The sequence below is a fragment of the Rhamphochromis longiceps genome, linkage group LG3 (genome assembly GCF_057381845.1).
Source record: "Rhamphochromis longiceps isolate RC_006_pf linkage group LG3, R_longiceps_female_GT1.1, whole genome shotgun sequence".
Classification (NCBI taxonomy): domain Eukaryota; kingdom Metazoa; phylum Chordata; class Actinopteri; order Cichliformes; family Cichlidae; genus Rhamphochromis; species Rhamphochromis longiceps.
In genome coordinates, this window is record NC_140559.1 from 55,547,594 (window position 1) to 55,554,422 (window position 6,829).

Here is a 6,829-nt window from a genome sequence, read left to right on the forward strand (position 1 = left end):
ATGTGAAGGTTGCTGCTGCTGTCGGCAGGAGACTCGGAGAGCAAAGTTTTTGGTTCTCACCCCCCTCCCCTCCATAAAAATGTGTCGGATCATTCGACCTTGATCTAACCTTAATGAGTGCTGAACGCCTCACGTTGATAGACGGCCCGAGGGTTTGAAGACAAGCACAAGGCAGAAAAAAATGAGGAGTGTGCAAGCTTGTGTGAGTGTGAGAGTGAGTGAGAGATTAACAAGTGACAAACAGCAGAAAATGCTGCAATATGAAGAAATAGAGGAAGAGGGAGGAAGAAAAGAAGTAAGACGAATAACAGCTCTAAAACCTTATCTCCATCTTGCACCCCGGCCATCAAAGATCTCTTTCACCAGTTTCAAAGAAGAGAGACGGGCCTCTGTGGTGGCACTGTGGGAGAGCAGCACTCTGTGAGAATAGCAACAAAACAAGACACACTGGCAGGCTGAGCACACAACATGGAGCTACGCACATCACAGAACAGTCTCTAGAATATAAACTCTTACCTTTAAATGCAAAGGCCCCATGTGTGTTAATGTGTGAGGGAAAGAACCTCCTACTTCACTGTATATACCGGAAAAGACGAGACAGGCTGGTGCTTAGGCTTGCAAGTTTCTAATGGAATAAAATATCTGGTCATAATGATTTCATGTCAAGCTTCTGCACAGCACCAGGGAACATTGTTTATTTGGCTTTATCATGGATAAAGAAAAAATGCAGCCTGCAGCATTTTGGGCATTGCAGCAATCAATATGGTGATGTCATGTTTATTTTATTTACTTACTTATTTATTTATTTATTATATTTATTACCTATACAAGAATATGTGCTGGTGCATTCTTACAAACAACTGGAACTGAGGGGGAAAAAAAGAAGACCTTCACGTTTGAAATCTTTGAGGGGCTTAGCCTTCCAAAATGATGCTGCCATAGCAACGACACAGAGTCCGTTACAAAAAAAAGAAGAAGAAAACATCCAGACTCCTCTGAAGCAGATGAATGACTGCCACAGATGGATGCCGAAGAAAAATAAATGGATATGTCAATGAGAAATGAGGCATTAAAGGAGTCGTGCAAGAGTATATATGATAATACAAAAGCCTACTGTCATTATCAGAGAGCGCAAGCAGTCCAAAACTCATCTTACATCATGTGTAGAGAGCAGTGTCCTATTAGTGCTGGTCTACTGGACAAACACATCGGCAACGAGCGAGAGTCCATTTACACTTGTTTTTTGTCAATAATTACAAGTAAACAATTCACTTCTTTCTAATTGGCGCACTCAGTGGTGCCTGCGTCCTCCCTGTCCTTGTACTGTACCTGTGTCAAAGTGGACCGATTCTCATTGTTATCATTATTATTTGTCCTCTGCCATATGTCTACAATCCATTTGATCCAAAAAGCCTTGATTTCAGCCTGGTCAAACACTCAGTTTTAGACAGTTTTTTCTACTAGTGGCTCTGTGTGACCTCACTGAGAGGGGCCCGCCCTCATTTAAACATTCAGCTCACAAACCCCTCACATCTGCAGTTTGCAAAGAACTGCCAATAAGAAGAGCTTTTGCTCGCAGGGAGGGGCAGGGCAGTCGAAGCCTGCTGGACAAGATTATATTGCCAGCATGTTTGAGTACAGTAACAACACACCAGTTTGGATTGTGCTCATGTGTCCAATAAACTAACAAGCAATCCAGAAAACCATGCTAGGTAATCTAGCTGTGCGTCACCCGCTCTTCACAGAAACCAATGCACTTTAGTGTTTGCGCACTCTGACTATTAAACATTTTGTAATGCCCATCTGTTTGTCAATTCAGACGCTGCAAAGCGCCATTTATTCCATTTCTTACTTTGATCCATCAGCTTGCTAATTTTGTCCTTTTTTGTAATCTGCCGCAGCGACGCACCTCCACTAACGTATTAGCAACGACCTGTGTCTGGACTGACAGGAGCCACTCTACCTCAAGAACTAAGAAGAGGCACGTTCCCATTTTAATCAGCCTCTTCCAATTCTTCAAGCTTTTCCGGTTTAAAGAGCGGATCCACTGTTGAGCTAGTCCGTTTCAACAGCGTCACAGTCAATCAGTAAAACAGAGAAAACAGGTTCGGCTTGTGATTAGCAGTAACCCGGATGAGATCACAACGACTGGTCATCAATTTAGAATGTGCTTACAGGCCACGTAGTCCTGTGAAGGCGTAATGAGATTCAGTGATACATCCATTAACTCTATGTTCCACGCTCCTCTGAGTCTTAGATCCTTCATATGTGCAAACAGGCTGCCACAGTTATTTAATATTTCCCTGTTATACATCCAATAATTGTCCAGTTTGTCACAGTGCTTAAAGTTAGCTGGAGAGTGGAAGGCAAATTCACATGTATGCAGATTTTAATTTCTTCCAGTAGTCCTAAAAATGTCTTCATGCGCCTTCAAAGTACCGAGTGACACACATACAAACTTCTTCTAACAGAAGGAAGGTATGAACAACAGCACCTCCCTGAGGACTTCTGTGTACAGCCAGCTTTACTAATTCATTCCAACTTTGCTAGACAAACATTTAATTTCCCCAGCATTCATCAGATGAGTCTCCAGTTCTCCAGACAGCGCATCAGCTGTCATAACGCTGAAGATCTCGCAGCCTAAAATTAGCAGCAGCTCCGATTACTCCACAGCGAGAAGGCTTCCTAACCCACTGGGAAACCTGCTGTCACTGATTTGTCAATAGCAAAAAATAAACAGTGAGGGACAAAATCAGACGCAGTAACACTGACAGGTAGGGCTTTTTAAAGCGCTGTGAAAGCGTGTGATCGTGATGACCATTTCATCGCACTCTGTCACAACACCGCCCTGCATCTGTTGACTGCTTAGCGACCCGTGCTAGGAGACATCAATCTACCCGTCGGCATGCTTTGAACACTTCAGCCCCATCTGCCTCTGGCTCTGCTGCATCTTGCCCGGGAGGGCTGGCATTGAGCAATGATTTTATGGGTTCTGCATGCATTTGATAAGGACACACACACACACACACAGAAACACCAATAAAAAATGTATGATTTCTTGCAAACAAAAGTATATAACAAGTTCCCATAAATGGATGAACAGTATATGGCAGAAACACTCAATCGTATCTTGTGGAGCTGTGGTCAGTCAAAGAAAATCTATTTGTAAAATGATACTGTACAATGCTTCAACCAAAAATCTGCTTAACTGAATCGACAGCAGAGCACTGACTGCATTCTACCTGCTCTCCTGCTTTACCTCAATGAATTATAGATAAACATAAAAACCCAGCATATTAAATCATTTTAACCTAGTTATTTTACACTAAAGCAACACCAATGGACAGCTGACCTTCTGCCCATGTTTGTAAGATTTCCAAAAACAGAACTACGGTAACCGGTGATCCCAACACAAGATGAAGATGGTTAACAGGCCCCATTACATGCTTTTCTGTTTTTAAGGGGAGAGAAGGCTTCACATCCAGCTCGGTCTGGGTCTAGCTGCTGCTACTGGCAAATTCCAGAACTGGAGAAGATGCTAAATGCCAAAGACACTGAAATATGTGCCAACTCTGATATATTTACTCCCAAAGCCTCAGGCCTGAAGCACAAAAGTTGGCCAGCCATTTTCAGAGGATATACTGTTTTGTTTGTTGAAGTGAGATATAGCTGACGCTTGACTCTTTGGCCTTTTTGGGGTTTTTTCCTCAGAAAAAAAATGTTATGCAGACAGTCTTATTTAACATGTCCCTCTTTTCCAATAATCTGTGGTTCTGAGAAACAGCCCATGTATGGACAGGTAAAACAAATGATTTTAACCGGAGAGTATCAAAGGCGGACACAGCTTCCGGGTCTACAAAGGGAAGCCAACACAAAGTGCTTTCAACCTGCATTCTTTCCAATGGCAGGCAAGGTGTGACTTTTCTGGTTGTGTTGAAGTCTACACAACCACAAAACAGTGCTTGGCCCCTTTTGCCTTTGACCTCAGTACACTTCCCTTTGTCCACTTTGCAAAGCTAACAATGAACAGAACTTTCCATTTGATCAATTATGGTCATTCTAAGAGGCAGAAAGAATGATTATTCTGGACATGCTCATTTGCTCAGGATTTGAGATTAACAAGCTTTTATCCAATAAGTTTGTTCAGTTAGGGTGTTTTGACACCTATAGTTCGTTTACTGTGGTCCGAATCACTTGATGAGTTTGTTAACTTGTAGCTTCTTCCTGTGGTTTGGTTTGTTTTCACACAGAGAAAAATCCAAGCAAACAAAAATGCATGACTACAAACCACATGAGAATGAGTCCCCTCATTGGACAGATGGAGTTTGTTTGGAACCATACCGAGACCACCTCCTCCAAAGGATCTTGGTGGATCCACCTTTTGCTCTGTCTCAGACCAGCTTCAGCCACCCCCAAGACCGTATACTGGGTAAATGGTCATGGATCCAACCCAGAGTGCTGCTAATGTAACGTTTCCTTCAGAGGTTATACCTCTGGCTGTCCAACCAATCAGAATATGATCATATGTGACTCAACCCGACCAGCAAACCTCGAGATGACAGCGATAACATCTAGAGGCCGACTAATGCCAATTTTTTAAGGGTAAAAGATTCTGATCTTCATATACATATTTATACTTACATTTATACACTCTGCAATGCCAGGTGCTCAGCTGCAATGAGCACCGAGAGCATTGTAACAATGGAGCTAGGATGTACTAATGTCTTTCCCTCTATTTCATTTTTATCTCTCTCTGTGTGTACGTATTGCTCGCTCACACAAATGTCTGCAATTCCTCAACAGACTGCATTAGCACGCCACCTTTATCCCCCTTAAACATCTCGGCGGGTCTTCAAAGTTTCTAGCTGGTTGCCGGCGAGGTAAATAACAACTCCTCTGTGACAACATCTATTTAGCACAAGGACACATTTCCACATATTTCCCTCTGCCTCCATTTAAATGCTTTCTCCCCACAGAGGAGATGTCCCTATCTGCTATATAGGGCAGGATAGCTGCCTAAACCAAGGAGAGCCTTCCCCTTCTCTGCTGTAGATAAGAACAGAGGTCTTCTTGTCCCTGTTGAATTCTATCATCTAGAAGGCCCTGCTGATCCGAATGCCCCACAACATCAGCCACAGCATATAAATGCACCCCATTCTTCGTGCTGTGTGTCTGTGTGCATTTATCTGTGTGTGTGTGCGTGTTTGTAGGGGAGCATTTAGGGGAATATGTTCTCATGGCCAAGGCGCTTCCTGGGGTCTTTTGAGAATAAAGGTCAGATGAAAACAGGCTCAATTTAAGTTGCTTGCGAGAATTCCCATGGTTTCCTCCTTCATCTCTATCTTCCAGATAATGCCAAAAAAAAAAAGGCACAATGAGCAATTCTCTGCAATCTCAGAGAAGCTCTATTGATTAGAAAATGCTACAAATGCTGCATGTAATCCAGGGGCACAGGAATAAGCTGAGCCTGACCGAATGGCAGCCTCTGTTTCTCTCATCCCACCAGAAGAGCTCTGAGTGCAGGTCCCTCATTAATGGCACAGCGGATGCATCTTCTGTGTGATTATGGAGGAGCTCATCTGCACGAAGTGTGGTTCATTCTCAACAGGTCCACAGCAAATATACATACTTTTTTTTTTTTTTAAAGCATGCTGGGGGGAAAAGACTGCAAGTAACACAACATATAATTCATTCCAGGCATGTTTTTTTTAGGGGTGGGGGTCAATGCATCCTCTCACTCAGCTGCTGACACACACTTTAGATATGAATCAAATTCGAAGAATTTTCAGTGAGAATAACCTCAATCAGCATCCACCGTATAAACCTCAGCCTACCTGTTAACGTGGGATCCACGGGTGCTGGTAGGGCGCCAGATTCCCACTGCTGTTCTCTTCAGATTTCGTCCTTCTCCTTAAACCTTCCGCCAGCTCGCGGGAAAAACAAAGATAAAAATGAAAACAAAGAAAAAAAAAAAAAGAAAATAGCTCAAATACTTTGGGGAGGGAGGAGAGGGGGGAGGTCCCCCTCGGCAGAGCTCTACCTCGTTCAGTCCAACCGGGCCGGCAGGTGGGACTTCATGGCTGGAGACGATGACAGAGTGGAGACTGAATCCCAAAAATAAAGCTGCCTCTACTGCAATACCCACCACAAACAGCTCGGTTTAGTAGGATTCTCCATACGAGCAGCCGAGCTCGGGTTGGTCCCCGCAAGAAATGAATTTCTCTGCTGACAGTCCAGCGTGCCACAGGACCAATGTCTCTTTTTATCGAGGCCTTTAAACTGCAAAATAACCCCGAAATAACCCGGACGTGTCTGCGGGGACTCGGCGGATTTGACAGCCGGAAAGTATCACCTGTGTTGACCAGTGGTCTCAGCTACTCAGGTTTACTCTCTCGGACTGTGTTTTCTTCTTATTTTCCTAGGACGTCGACGATAAATCCAAAATAAATCCCAGTAAAGACAGCCAAGACGCTGCCGAGCTTCCGGCTCGGCTCGCTTTAGCTTGTATCAGAAACGGCGGACGCACAAATCGCGGTGCTCCAGCAGTCTTGAAGAGAAGGATGCTGCCTCTGCCGCTGCTGCTGCTGCGAGGATGCCGTGACCGCTCCGGCTGGCCGTCGCGCGCTCGCGCACGTGCGCACCCTCGTAAGGCACGCACGCAGGCAGGCAGCTACGCTCGTCCCCGGCGTGTGACGCGCGCCGCAGTGTCCTCCCTAGCAAGCCGGTCGCCCTGGCAACGCTTTCCTCTGACCTCAATATGGTCGCTTTTTCTATTAAAGCGTGTGGCGTTCAGCGTGCTTTCGTTGACATATTCACTTGCTAGTGACAA

At 44.6% G+C, this 6,829-nt stretch overlaps 1 protein-coding gene across 2 annotated transcripts in view; it reads right to left on the reverse strand.

Moving 5' to 3' along the window:
* The window catches only part of LOC146675345 (neuroligin-2-like), a 257,360-nt gene extending 250,740 nt beyond the window's left edge, over window positions 1-6,620 (reverse strand). Inside the window, exons 1-2 of one of the 2 annotated variants that reach the window (XM_085400411.1) lie at window positions 6,041-6,620; window positions 5,835-5,927 (exon numbers count right to left, since the gene is read on the reverse strand). The gene's annotated coding sequence lies outside the window, so the exon portion shown is untranslated. Of the gene's footprint in view, window positions 1-5,834 lie in introns of both variants that reach the window. The other variant, XM_085400410.1, reaches the window with a different exon arrangement.
* Between the last annotated feature and the right edge of the window lie 209 nt (window positions 6,621-6,829).